We start from the raw sequence: 15,245 nt of genomic DNA, 5'->3' as shown, positions 1-15,245 counted from the left end.
ACACATAAACTTTCGCCTTTATAATATTAGTGTGATTCGTATGTCGTCATTGCGTCCAAAATGTTAACCAACTTCTTGGATAACAAATGACAATAGACGATTATTGTAGGAATATGTAATGTAACGGCTCTGATGATTGAGGTCAGAGGTGCGAGGTCGACATTGGAACTCTTCGATAGCAGGACTTTAGATTCACTTGCTTTGTTCTCATGAGTAGGTACCTCCTTATCAAAAAATACATTGACAAGAGCCTGATGATGGGATGGAAGGTGAGCAGTGATTTTTATGGAATAAAGGCTTGAGTTCAACGATGCCTGATAACAACTGTATATAGTGTACATACTTTAATAGTCCTAGGTTGAATCTCGCTTGTAAAAGATGCTTATTCATTCTTTGAAAGTAGTTAGTAGTTATACAAAGCATAGGAATAACGTAGTTTAAAAACTTTATTGGAACTTATAACCGCCTCGTATAGCGTGGCTTATCGCCCTGGGTCGTCTCTAACAGGAAATTAAATGCAAGCAACGCATCTCACTCCATTGCACTCCGAGAAAGCGGCTCTGTGCCATTAAACCAGAGATGTCTTACTTACTAATAGAGTAGAAAATTTCATACCAAAATCTCATCAGCCTAGTTTTTCAAGCTACGAATAGCAAGATAGTTACAGTAAACTAGCAAGCTAGTTGTTCTCCCTCCATGAAGACAACTTCCTTCGTTCGGATTTCAGTCAAGCAAAGCTTTTTCTATCCACACTCCAAAAGGAGTGTTTGTTCCAAAGTACATAGTTAACTTGCTTTCTAGTTTACTGTCACTATTTTGCTACTTACCTTAGCTTGAAAAACTAGGGTCGTATCAACTGGACATCAGGGATGAAAAACGAGGCGAAATCTTATTAAATGCAGCGCCAGCTTATCCTCCGTGTTTTGTTTTTTAGTGGGTACTTATACCAATTTCAACCGTATGCCAAAGTTCTTACAATTGCGTTTAGTAAATAGGCTCGTCTCTACACCGTCTGTACGCGTTGGCTCGTATGATAAAAGATAATATGACAGAAAGAGTAAAAGCAAATCGAGCGACTATTTTTGATTGATAAAAAGTCCTGGTAGAGTTACATTATGTATTTTATTTTCTTCACTTTGCGGGGCGTTGCACGCTCTATTAACATGACATCTCTATGGTTAAAACTAAGCAATGCTTACGACTTTGCCCGTGTAGCTTATGCTGATATATCACTTTTGAAAACTGTTGACATCGATTGTCGCTGTAATTTATTTACTGCAGTACCTGCTTGCATGCGGGTCCGCCTGCATTGCACGATTTAGGGTAGAACATTGATCTAACAAACTTTTTGTACAAAAATACGAGTTTTGTTCGTTGTACATAGAATTTCTATGTAATACAAATGATTTTATATGATCGAACTATGAAACAAACTTGCAGCTATGGCAGAATTCACGTACGAAATTCACAAGTTTTGCAGGTCTGGGAACTGATCACTTTCCTATGGCTTAGAATGAGTTTTATCGCAATGCAAAATGATAAATCAATTAGTAAGCAATAAAAAAAGCTAGTGGTTAAGACGTCGACTCTATTCGAGGGGTCCGAGGAACAATCCCGGACACGCACGTGCGGGTACTTCAACAAGAAAAACAATAGCACTGGCTTCAACGGTGGAGGAAAACATCATCTTGGACGAGTATGTCTGATAGTTCTTTATGTATATTTTCAAAGATGTGTGAAGTCTGCCAATCGCACTTGGTGGACTATGGCCTAGCCTCTTTTCATTCTGAGAAGAGACTCTTGAAAAGATGATGATAATGATGACGCAAAAAGAAACACTGTATTTTTCATGGGATTTTCAATTCGACTGATAAAGAATCTCAAGGCTCAGAAACGGATTGTCGATTCGACGGAATCGCTTTAAGAGTAAGCATGCAGAAGCAAAAGGAATAAGCGCGGATCGACGCGAATCGCTCAAAACGTACATTTGCAACCGTCACACGTCCGTCTATTGGTAATTTATCTACAGTCGCATCGGAATGTCGACTTCAGAGAAAGGAAGCCGCCAATAAATAATTACATACGGTTTACGCTTTTTTTTACACAGAATGTATGCTGGATCCTCAAGATGTTTTCCTTCACTGTTATAGCAAGTGATATTTAGGTAGGTAATTGAATAAAATGCACATAACTCCGAAAAATTAGTACTATCACTACTTTTTATTTTATTTCATCTTTTTGCAAAAATCACTCACTCACTCATCCTGTGAGTATTGTGCCTAGGAACACAGAGAACGGCTCCGCCACGTCAAGGTCCCGTGTAGATCCTCCCTAAAGCTATCTAAGAATTTAAGAACTTTAGGACACCAAACCGTGAGAATGACCAATTGAGGACAATTGTTAGTATCAATTACAGAGTTGACTCGACTCGTAATTAGGATAAATTGCTTATGTCACTAGAAAAATAGAGCGGGCACGTCTTAAACAACATATCGTATAAACTGTGTCATGCTATTTGACCACTTGACTGCATCAGCGATCTATTGTTTATAAAAATTCGTTTAGTCATGGTAATGTATCAAGGAACAACACGAAATTATTTTTAAGAGCACTGTACACAATAGCCCAGCGCGTTCGGCAATAAACTCGGCGAACGTCTAGGTACAGAGCGTTATAAAATACCGTTTGGCGTATCCTTCAGTTTCTATATATTATATTTTGATTTTTAATATATTTTCAATGAATTTGTCCTACTTTTCATAGCGTCCAGCCAGCACTACCCGATTTTCTGACATCAGTGGGTTTTCACACTAAGATTTAAAGGACCTTGGCGCAATTCGCAAAGAGTGTTTGCAATTTAGCCGACACGGCTTGGGCCATTCTGTTCTGGATCCTTTGTTATTCCCCAGCTCTTACATTATTTTAGAAATATAGGAAATCAAAAGTGGGTATTTGGTTTACTAACATTGCAAATATTACATGAATGAAACCTACCTAGGTTCATGATAGCTTAAAGCCTGACCTCGTTTAAGGAAATTTTTTTTCGGTTGCTCACTAGTCAGAAGTTCCCCTTACTCCTCGAGCTCTGCTTGTTATGAATACTTACCTGCCCTCTTATATTAATTAACTTTATTTCGCAGATGCTCGGCCATGATGGTTTTATTACCTGAAAAAAAAAAATAGGGCAGGTTAAAATAGGTCGAAATTAGGTAAGTACGGTAAAATCCTACATTACATTCTACTAAAGCAGTGTGAATTGCTCCAAAATGTAAGTACTAAGTATGTATTTAAAACGCATTGAAAACTGATTACCCACTTATAATAAGTTTTGAATCTAGTTAATAGCTTCAAGCTATTACTCGTAAGCGAAAAAATTGATTGCAACTTTGTTAAAAGAATATTCACACTGCAATACAAGAACCTGTCTGTTTGTTACAAGTATTTGTTATTCTCTGAAATAATGCAACTTGCAAGTTAGCATTAAAAGCTTCGTTTCGATTAAGCAAGTTCTTGCATAAGTTATGACATTACATTTGTAAGCAACTTATTTGCATTAGAAACTTGTTTGGATGAAAACTTGCATTACAAACAGATTGGTTGCCAGAGTTTGCACCTTGCAAGGTTTTGCTTGGAGGCTACTTGTCAGTAGCATCTGCTTAACGTACGCGGCGCAGTGGTAGAGTCACCACTGTGTGACAACTAGTGGTTCTTATGCTACCGTCTGTAACATAAGAACCACTAGTCCTGTTGTCCTGTTTTAAAAATCGCGAAAGTTTGCATGCATGGATGAATGTATGGATGTTTGTTACTCTTTCACGCAAAAGCTACTGGACGGTTTTGGCTGAAAGGAATGGAGATAGATTATACCCTGGATTAATACCTAGGCTACTTTTTACCAAAACCAAATGAGTTATTACAGGATTTTTAAAAACCTATATCCACAGGAACGAAGTCGCGGGTATCAGCTAGTACGTAAACAAAAGCGGAAATAAATTAATTTGATTTGGTTTTAAGCAAGTGTTTGCGCTAATGCAGAGCTTGTACGTCAGTTTACTTACATAACACTTACACGCAAGCGACAATTGTGCGTTTAATTATATCAGATCGGTAATAGATAGGTAGATAATAATGTTTAGACGTTCAAAATCTATTAACATGCAACCTGCAGCTGACATGCAGGTTTATTTTTCTACTACTGAACCATACAACTTGCACTTGCATAATGGAAACGCAGCTTTAACACAACTCGTTACTTAGAGTTACGCTATATGATAGTGCATATAGAGTGTATGATAACGATCGTAGACGTAATTTAGTAATGCAATACACGCATGAGTAACTCTAGTGTTGGAGGCAAGTAGTGGGTCTTTGGGTCACTGAGCTTATTACCGTAGTTACAACAGTGAGTGTATGATGTATGCGAATGGATATCTGTAGGTAAGATGCGTGGCGAAGTTATTATCCGTGTTATGTAGAATTTGAGTGAAAATATTATACCTTTATATAGTACCATAAAATCAAAAAGTGTACAATGGTATCTACAATATTTTGAATAAATGGCTTTCTTCGTAGTTCGTACCATGTCAAAAGAAGTTAACATACAGATAGACGGACACACTTTTGCATAAATAATAAAAGTATAGAAAATTGTATTTATAATAAGTACTTATAGATTAGGTAGTATATAGGGTGATCGCACACTTGTGGAGAGGCGTATGAACCGCACAGTGGCTGAAATCAGGGTTGGCATTGTTTGAAACAAATATTAGTATTTTAGTATGTTTTTAATCAAAAAAAATTTACGCAGTTTAATCAAATTTAAACAAAACAAAATTGTTCTATTAAAATGTTTTTTCCAACCCTGGCAGTAATAGACTACGATTTAGATGTTGAAACAAAGTTGTATTGTACCTACCTAAGTTAAAAAAAAATTACAAGTTTTTTTATGGGTATCAAAAAAATGCACAGTCACTTAGTCCTTATCACTCAAAACCACTGGACCGATTGAAGCGAAACTTTCCCAGTTTAAAGACATTTAGTGAGACTTACTGCTCCAACTTAGATTAAAATCGTTTCACTAGAACTTCAGATACAAACCACACTCAAACAAAGCTGAGCAAAACCTATGTGCCGACAAGTAAAAGCATAAATTGACACAACGTACAGACTACAGCTTGAACCGCTGGTTCCAGAAACTTCATATTTTGCATGCAGCTCCCACTAAAGACCAACGCATACCCACGGAATAGTGTGGAATCGAGCTTTTTTGTTAACCGCCGTAACTCGGCTTTACAATTTCCAATCCAATCCATCAGCCTGTATGCATCCACTGCTTGGACACAGGCGTTTTCAACAAAGTCTCTATTATAATCTCAACAGATTTAGGTACAAGTTATTTTTGCGAACAATATCCGTGATTTATCAATGCACAGCCCCGCTTTTTCCTTTAAACAAAGTTTACAGTATCCCCGGGAACAGGTGGCCGGTACAGTGCAGTTTGAAAGCGTTTCCGTGTTAATACCGGGAGAATAAAATTAAATGGTCCAAAGTTCGCCGTTCAAGAATACAGTTTGTTGGTTTTTTGTTTAGCGCTTTTTTGTATGAAAAATAAATGTAGTAGATCGGCACTGTTTCAGAGCTAGATAAAGTAGAATATACTTTAGTTAAGAGATGCTACACAGTACACACCAGTGGGTTGATTCGCTTACTCATTGTCTAACACTGCATGATAGCCACCGAGCTCATTTGACATTGTTTGCATTTGACATTGCTGCTTCACTGAGTGATATTAAAATATTTTTCGTGAAAAACCTTCAATGAATCACACTAACATTATAAAGCCGAAAGTTTGTATGTGTGTGTGTGTGTGTGTGTGTGTGTGTGTGTGTATGTTTGTTACTCCTTCACGCAAAAACTACTGGACGGATTGGGCTGAAATTTAGAATGGAGATAGATTATACCCTGGATTAGCACATAGGCTACTTTTTATCCCGGAAAATCAAAGAGTTCCCACGGGAATTTAAAAAAACCTACATCCACGCGAACGAAGTCGCGGGCATCAGCTAGTTAAAAATAAATGTTAAATGAGCTCTGTAGCTATAATTCAGTGTTAGATACTGTGTTAGTGGATTAGTAGGCAGAACTGGGCCACCTGACTGCCTTACGTAAAAAAATTATCACGTCATGTTTTAAAAATCTGATTGGTCGACTGAACACATCTCTTTGCTTCGCTTAGGCGGAAAGCGGACATCTGGATTCGACCCGAGTGTACTAAATCTGAATATTCTCTGATTCATATCGGATGCAATGCGTAAAAAGCCAAAGCGACGACCTACCCGATACGGACAGAGTACCTACGCGCGCATGAGCCGATCGCAAGTGGTAGATGTCGTTGTCTGACAATGCATTCTATACGACTATTGCGGGCCTAGTGAGTCGTGTATGCGATCAACCGTACATCGTTGTAAAAAAAGGCTTTTAATTTGTATGCAAACAACTGTGAGCCTAGCTGCACGAACCAGGCCGACGCCGACGGGCCCGCCGCGACGGCCCCGGTTTGTATTACCCAGGCCCACTATGTAGCCTGAACTGTATGCACCATGAGTGCCGAAGGCTTTCTTTCGAGCGCTCCATAAACTAGGTATTTTGTATTAAAAGACAGATGGAAACGGAAAAAAAAATTCTATGATGTTTCGTAGTAAACAAAAAAATAACAGTGGTTTGTGGTGTTTATTTAACCTAGCCGTGCCTGTTGGTATTTTCAATAATCCCATATTAAATACTGAACCCCCACAGGGAATGAATTCTAATTTATTTTCTATATTGTATAATAAAGAATATACTACTTTTACTTTAATTAGATTTTAATGTTTATTTTATAAAGAGGAGTTCTAAATTAAAGCTAACAAAAGGTTGGAGAAGTATGGTGTAAACAAACATACCTACCTACTCTTAAGAATGCCGAATCTCACAAAATGCCAGAGTTTCACAAGAAATGTTGAATATTTCAGATACTCAAGTAATCCACGAACCCTTTAGCAGATTTGCGTGGAAAATGCCATCTTTGGATTTACTTGATACGAGGAATTCCTAAAATAATCGTGTTACGGAAAGAAAACACGAAATGGCGGAAACATAATTCAAACCTTTCGCGCAATTTCCTATCTCATAAAGTATTAAGTAGATATAATATGATTGTAGGTAGATGTAGCTATCTTCAGATATTTATTGTAAGGTTATTTTTAAAAAGTTGATTTGAGTTGTCAAAAATAATATAAAATTATTAATTTAGCTGATGAAGGTAGTTTGGTAAAATCGATATTCGGCTCATTCGATGTCATACAATCTGTTACTAGGAGGAGGCCAACAAGATTGAACTTGCATAAATACGGGTGTTTTGAAGGTTTTAGTTCAGTCTCCTTCCGAGATTCGGGGCGATATCGCATATTTTCGGTATTTGGGTTGTGAACTGGATAATTAGATGTTGTGATAGCAATCACGCTCTAATTAAATTATTTATTTTGGCATTAGTTTGTTTAGATTAAAACTCTCGGATAACCTTGCACATTAAACTTGTGTTTTATTGTGTTGGTTTCGGAGAGGACATTCCAATAATTCGATAAAAATATTTAAATAATACCTGCTTTTCTGAGTGACGCCAATATTATATAGATTTACGGATCCATCGAATGGATTGATAGATTCAAACGAGAAGTCTCAAACGTCACTTCAAAATGTACCTAATGTCTGAGCTTAAAATTGCCTCCATACAAGACAATTTATAAATATTTTTTTATAGTGTTTTACTTAAACTCAAGGAAATAAAAATTTTCTAAACTGGCAGGATTCGAACCTGCATCTCCTCGCGCCTGGTGCGTCTTTGACCACTGGGCCATGGTTCACTTACTGCCCAGTGCCGCAGATATGATTTTTTCATTTTAATCCTACCGGTTTCAACACTTTAGATAGAATGTATGTACCTATTTAGATAATATGTAAACTAATATTATAAATGCGACTGTTAATATTATAACTGTGTCTGTCTGTATGTCTGCTACGCGTACGCTGCTGATATGTGTTGTCACAACTAGGCCTACACGTAGCCATGCGGAAGGACGATGCCAAGCGTTTCGTACGTGTAGATGAAATTTTAACACATAACATAATTAAAATACCATTTAAAAGATAATTATTACGGGCTACTACATTAAAACGACCCTAAATTAACCCCTAACTATTACCGGCGTAACTGGCAAAGTTTGCGGGGGTCCTCTGTAATTTAGTTAGGACCAATTTATTGCGCGCTTCTTTCTGCCCGACTGGCGACTACGAAAATGGAATTTAGTTACTTACTAGTTAAATTCTGCATAGACTAGTTAGGTAACTATTTAAGTAAACATACTGTGCAAAATATGTCAAATTATGTGTGGGGGTCAAATCAAAGCGTTTTCCCGAAATTTAATCTCCAGACTAAACAAAAGATTAAAGCAAAGTTAACGTAACTAGAACCTCTCCATTTACTGTATGAAAAGTATCTTATCAAGTTGGTATCTAGTAATCTAAATGTATAAAAGTAGGATTGATTCACTCACTGACTGACTATAACTTAGAAAGGTGAAATTTTGCACCGAGGTTCTCTTTGTAATGTCTAGACAAACGGCCGAATTTTATGAAATTCCCTCGGGATAGAGAATAAAGAGCATTTCGCCTTTGCTCGCAAGCGTTCATTAGTAATAAATAAGTAGAGAACAAGGTCTAGTTGCACAACAGGTAAGTGACGATATGGTTACCGTTAAAATTTGACCGTCAATAAAAGCAAATTGGTTTGCATAAGTCTGGTGTTGTCTTTGAGCCATTTTCTTCTTTGCTCGCTTTGCTTTTCATTGGTAGTCAAAGTTTAACCGTAAACGTAACGTAACTTGAACCACCGTGAACTTGCATTAAAAAAATTGATGCTAGGTCAATAGTGGGCCAATTTTTCAATTTATTAACATCTCATTATGTTTCACTAATTGGACATTGGACCCCAGACCCAAAAAGAAGAGTGTTATAAGAGTGACGTGTGTGTCTGTATGTCGGTGTATAATATCTCATTATTTTCATTGATTGATCATTTAATTCAAGAGTTTGTAGGTATACATATTACTTATATTAGGCATGGCAACGTATTCGTGCGTGAAATGACGGCCTTCTCTTATAGGGATCAATAAAGCCCCTTTACTTTGGAAGTATTTTTCTATTATGAAGTAGGTACCGTATCATTTTCAAATTGAAGTTATATCCACTAATGCTAGTAGTCTTTCTCTTTCTTTCCGCATCATATTTCTTATTGCTGAGGGTCATGACCCGTTCCATAAATCACATTATGGTGAAGGTTTAGAATAGAATAGAATAGAATATATTTTAGAATAAAATATAATATTTTCATTCGAACAAACTTTTACAAGTGCTTTTGAATCGTCAAAATACTACTAGTTTAATTGTGAAATTGTGAAAATAATGAAGTGGTTTTCAGACCCATCCATAATGAATGGACTAATTTTCGGCTTTTCAGTCTAATCTCAAAAAAAAACACCACTATTTTACGCAAAAAAATAATTAAAAAGCTCTTTTGTCCCCGGGATACAAGAGTGTGGACATTAGGTACTCGGTTCCATTAGTGTGTTTGCACTTTACTAGAAAAATTTTCGTTAAACTAAGCACAAAAGTGCACTTAGGGTTTAATTGACTGCGTTCTAGTGGAGAAGGTACTTTGTGTGACATCATTCGCTTGTTTCATTCATCATCATCTTATTTAAGGACCTTACTCTTGTTGTAGCTACCTTTTCATTAATGAATTTATGCTCTGTCTTTTTAGGGATCCACAGGAAAAACAAGGAATCCTTATAATTTCGTTCATTATGTTCCTCTATCTGTTTGTGTCTGTCTGTAACAACCATTTTAGAATCACCTAAGAGCTGAGCACAGTTATAGAAACCTGAATGCTACACAGAGTGTGCCAGAGCTACATTTTTTTGCAGTTTTTTTATGTAAAAAAAAATCTGAAAAATCAATGGTTTATCTCTTCGAGTTATAGATGCTTCGGTGAATAAGTATTTTAAAATCATTTTGAGGTTTTTAAGACAGTTATTAATTAAAAAACCACCGTTTACGAAATAATGAGTTACCGTGCCAAAGTTCTTAGCAAGTAACAAGACTTTTTTATTATGCCGTTTATGATTATGGGTTAAATTAAACTTATCGTTTCGTTATCGTATCTTTATTAAATAATCGTTCCGGAACACATCCGCCCCAACCCAAAAAAGAACAAAAATAAATGTCTGGACATAAACGACCCTTCGTTTTATTGCATTAATTAGGTTCTTTGTTTTTGCTGTAAAAGTCTAAAAGAGTAAAAAGTTTCGAATAATGATCGATTCAATAGACAAAGTTGAGAGTAGACAAATAGACATAGATGAGGTCTGAGAGTTAAAGGAACAAGTATTGTTCAATTTGGTTACAATTATTTCTCTTACATCTTGTATTTTCTTGCTAGTGACGTGATAATATGTTGTATGATACAAGTTACAACAATACGACAAACGCTATCTGCAATGAAATTTCTTTTTTTTTAAACTAGCAATTTCTTTCCATATGTTTACGTAAAAAAAAGCATCACATTTTAAGCATTTTCAATTTCCCATGGCGTGTTGTGGTCAAAAGAATAAATAAATAATCATGACGCTACTAGGAAGATAAAAATTTAACAGCTATTTGGTCCGTGGTCGGTAAATGATTAATTAAGGTGCCTACCAAAAACCAGATAGGTACAATCATATACATAGATAGATATAGATTTTCAAAAATCTAACGGCAACTAAAAAAAATAAGATAGAAAGTATCCATTGTGTTAATTCAGGGTACAAGCTATGTCGATTCCAAATTCCGGCGTCAGTTTTCCCTTCCATCTATAATATGGGTACCTTCAAGTCAAGAGTGAATAGGCAACTTCTAGGCAAGCGCGCTCCATCTTAGGCTGCATCATTACTTGCTAGCAGGTCTGATGCAGCCAAGCGCTAGTCTAAATAATTAAAAAAAAAAAAAAAAACAGCCAAATTGGTTCAGTCTGTGGTGCGAAGGACTAAGAAACATCCTTAAAAACTTAACTTGTAAATTAAGATCACCTGCTTATATTCGCCGCGGCCGGATTTCAGTCAGCAGAACATTACAACTCATAGAAAAAATATTTTTTAACCAAATAAGGTTAAATTTTTCCACCTATCCGGGTCACGTGTTAATTGGATTAAAGAGTCATAATTCAGTTTAAACTGGCGGTCGGTGGGCATTTCGCGTGAGCTGTCAAAACGGCTGCACCTTTTGGAAAATTAATTATTATTTTTCGGTGAGCTGTTTTAAACCATACAAAAAGTGGTGGTGATATTTTGATATTATGCTTTTACTGTTAAACACTTTTTTGAGGGATTAAATTTTGGATAACTATTATGATGTTGTTCGAATACACAGATTGACACTAATTCTGACTAATTAGGACAGTATATTCGCTATACTAAAAGAAATTTAGTATAGCGCTCTCTCTGTTACGTAATCCCTTACAAATGATAGAGACAAAAATCTCAGAGGGCTTTAACCATTTTGAGACACCAAACTTGAATCACAAACATTCGAAATTCAATTAGAAAACATAGTTTCGTTTCTTTGATTGGTGACTCAAAATGGTGAGCGCCCAATGAGAGTTTTGTCTCTATCATTTGTATGGAATTACAGAACAGAGAAAGCGCTATACTAACTTCCTTCCGCGGATAGAGTATAAGAGCCTGCTCTATAATAATTCATACCCAGTTTACACTGAGCGATTGCCATCTGACCTCTAAAACTCATTAAGTAGGAGCTAACAGCTTATACCTGCTATGTTTAGAATTAATTTTAACTTAGGGATTAACATTAGCTCTTAGCAATAACAAACGGGACTTTAAGCCTGATTTATTCAAGACACGGGGGAAAAGTTATGGTTTTATTAAATAGCACGCTTATAAGCGGTGATATCCTAGTACTAAGACTTCGACCTCCTAATCAGAAAGGTCCGTGGTTCGATCCCAGGCACGCGCTTCTGACTTTAGTTGGGTAATGTGTACTCAAATATTTGCTTTAACGGTGAAAGAAAACATCATGAGGAAATCTGCATATCTGAGAGTTTTCCATAATGTCCGCAAAGGTGTCGGAAGTCTAGCAATCCGCACTTGGCCAGCGTGGGGGATTATGGCTAAAACACTTCTTACTCCGAGAAGAAACTCGTGCTCGGTAGTGGGCCGGCAGTAGGTTGATGATGATGATGATAATATGATCAAGATGAATGTTTTATGTTTAGTACAGTTGCAGTAGGTAGGTAATTGGCTGCAACTAGTGACAGTGGTATCTACGTACTCCAATGGGAACTATACATAGGTTAGATTTATTGCTCATCCTAAAACTGAATTGTAACAGCATTATTGAGTTTATAGGTACGTCGTCGAGAATATAACGCAAGACGGTTTATTTTGCTTAGGGCGGGCGGGCGTTATTACTAACTGTTGTAGATAATGTAGGTAATATCCGAAAATAACGCCTCCCGAATATGAAGCTAGAATCTTGCCCGTTGGCTACTAAGGCAAGTTACATATTTTTTGTCATATTTAGCGATCGACTATTATGAGACTCTCTATTGTCTTTTTGTAAAAACCATGCGATGCCGATGTTAACCGATGAATACGATACAATACAAAGTCGCCTTACTATAACAATCTATCATAATAGTACGAAACTAGGTCACATTACCCTATATATACGTAGTTAGCGCTACTCTTTAATATAAAAAGTTGACATGACCGCGTTTTACGACGGGGTGTTGACAACAGGTGCGGTGCCATTAAATTCACACCCTTTATACATAAGGACGCGGTTTGATTCCCTAAGCTAATCGAATAATACGACGTGCTATATAACAAAGTATTAGCTGAATTTTTCCATTCGAATACATGGATGAGGTTTTCGTCTTAGGTCGCGTTTATAAACTATTCCCAAGAAAGAGTAACTCTTTTTTGTTTAAGTGCAAGAAAAAGGTATAAGTAGGTACTTACATTATATGAAAAAATCCCACCTTTATGAAAAGTCTTTAGAGATTCCTATAATTATTTACCGACTGTAAACTAGAGGAGGTTCTCAGTTTGGTGCGTATTCATATCTTGATTAAGTAAATCTACCAATGGCAGCCTTACCAAACTATATTCCGTTGGTCTATGACCCTATGTGAAAAGGAAATGTGGAATGTGAGGTCAATCAATACTGGTATGTACAGTAACTACTTATAGAATCGATTAAATAATATATGGCACAGTCACGGTTCTTTGATGAATGCAATGGTTGACGTGAAAGTATGCATTTAAAGCTAAAGTCACGCATTTATTTCCTTTATGTACGGAAATCTACAACGTGCAAGATGGAAAATTACTTTTTAATGGTTTCCGCTCATACATTTTTAGTAAAATTAGAGGCACCGTTAATGTTCCTTCATACTTATACCACTACTTGTGCCTCACTTATAATAACATCTATATTTTTACTCAATTCTCTCTTTGTATAGTAAATTCTAGAGGCAAAAAAACTACTTAATTTGAGCGATTTCACCATTTTTTAAGAACATGTTCTAAAATCGTTTGAAAAATAAAATGTGGAAAAATGAGGCAAATATAGCTTGAATTCGAAGCGCAGCTTAACGTCGTCAAGTCGTCACCCTGAATGAAATCTATTATCAGCTGTCAAATAAATATTTTCCTTGCTGGAACGAATTTCTTTTACCGCATCATTTTTTACTTACGACATAATATCAGAGTTAAATTATGGTTTTAATATAGAAAATCTTCAGGGGGGACAGTTGGGGGGGACATTAAATTTTAATTGACAAGTTTTTCGGCATTTTGACACCGTTAAAAACCCTAAATCAGTGTGCTCTTGTGCAAGTGGGCCGTATTTGAAGTGGCATAAAATTATTGATGCTTCAATATTAATTTGTAATTTATTTGTAATTTATTTATTTATTTAATTATTTAATTAGAACGGACCTTTTAAGTCCAATTACACTAATTAAATTAAATTACACAATAAAAATAAATTTGTTAAGTCAATAATCAAATAATCAAATAATCAAATATGTCAACTAAAAATTTTCACAAAAGTGCAGGATCTGACCTATGAGGTCAGCCCATTTGTCAGCAAATATGTCACAGCGAGGGGACTCCTTCAGCAGCGCGTTCAGCGCTGCCAAAGTGCGCGGTATGGGAGACCTGGCGCGCGCGACCGTGCGACTAAACGGACTCACGAAAAACTTGCGGCGGCGGCGGAGGTAGCTGTAATCAGTGGGTGCATAAACGGAGCAGAGCTTGTTGTGCAGCTCAGAGCAGTCAATCACACCCCTAAGAATCTTGCAAATTGTACCAATTTGGTCGCACTCTCGTCGGGTTTTAAGCGAGTTGAAACCCAAGTGCCCTTGGAGAATTTTAATTAAATCCTAGTCCGCAAGAATAAAATCTGAATTGTGCGTCGCGTGTCTTTTCAGCGAAAATTATTATCGGGCCGAACCTACGCCGAACAATATTATTCAGTTTCAACGTCTCTCCGAAGAATCTAAAATCGAATTTGCAGCTAGAATACAAGCTAGAATATTGACTCCGCATGCTTTTAGACATGCATTTGGAGACAAATTGCAAAATGTATTATTGGTGTGGACCCGACTTTAGACATGAATAATTTAGGTACCTATTACCTAATTGATCCATATTGACAATATTCTCAAGGATGAAAAAGGCAAACGTTGCCTGTGGACACCATAGGCTCCATTGCTGCTGGTCTTCAAAAGAAATAAATGTTACACTCAGGATATCTAGAACAAAACACGGAAAGTCCCAACGGTGAACGAAAATACTCAATTTGGAAGAGAACTGGCTCTCAAGCGTGCAGCCGGAACGATATTTTACGGGTGATTAATTACGAGCTACCCAGGTGGCTTCGAACTAGAATGTCTATGAATACGCGTGCAGTCAGTACATACACCTCCAGCCATTGAAATGGATGCGTGAGTGTACGCTGGAAGACGTGTACCATACAAAGTTACAGTTATTTTTAGTACCGATTCGAAGCGCCCCACCGAGCGTATGGGGAATGACAATTGACATTTTGTGTCAAATAGTCTTCATGTCGACACTATGTTGACAGAT

At 36.7% G+C, this 15,245-nt stretch overlaps 1 protein-coding gene and 1 long non-coding RNA gene across 10 annotated transcripts in view; both read right to left on the bottom strand.

Annotated features, from left to right (window-relative positions):
* Positions 1 to 15,245, bottom strand: part of LOC123870748 (fasciclin-3) — a 164,262-nt gene that overhangs the window by 47,672 nt on the left and 101,345 nt on the right. The window lies entirely within an intron of this gene.
* LOC123870756 lies at positions 434 to 14,520 on the bottom strand. Its single transcript, XR_006797146.1, has 3 exons — positions 14,190 to 14,520; positions 5,908 to 5,914; positions 434 to 444 (listed from the first exon to the last, which is right to left on the bottom strand). It is a non-coding gene; the product is annotated as an uncharacterized LOC123870756 (long non-coding RNA).

This window comes from Maniola jurtina, chromosome 13, assembly GCF_905333055.1.
Source record: "Maniola jurtina chromosome 13, ilManJurt1.1, whole genome shotgun sequence".
NCBI classification, from domain to species: domain Eukaryota; kingdom Metazoa; phylum Arthropoda; class Insecta; order Lepidoptera; family Nymphalidae; genus Maniola; species Maniola jurtina.
This window is presented reverse-complemented; position numbering and strand designations above follow the sequence as displayed.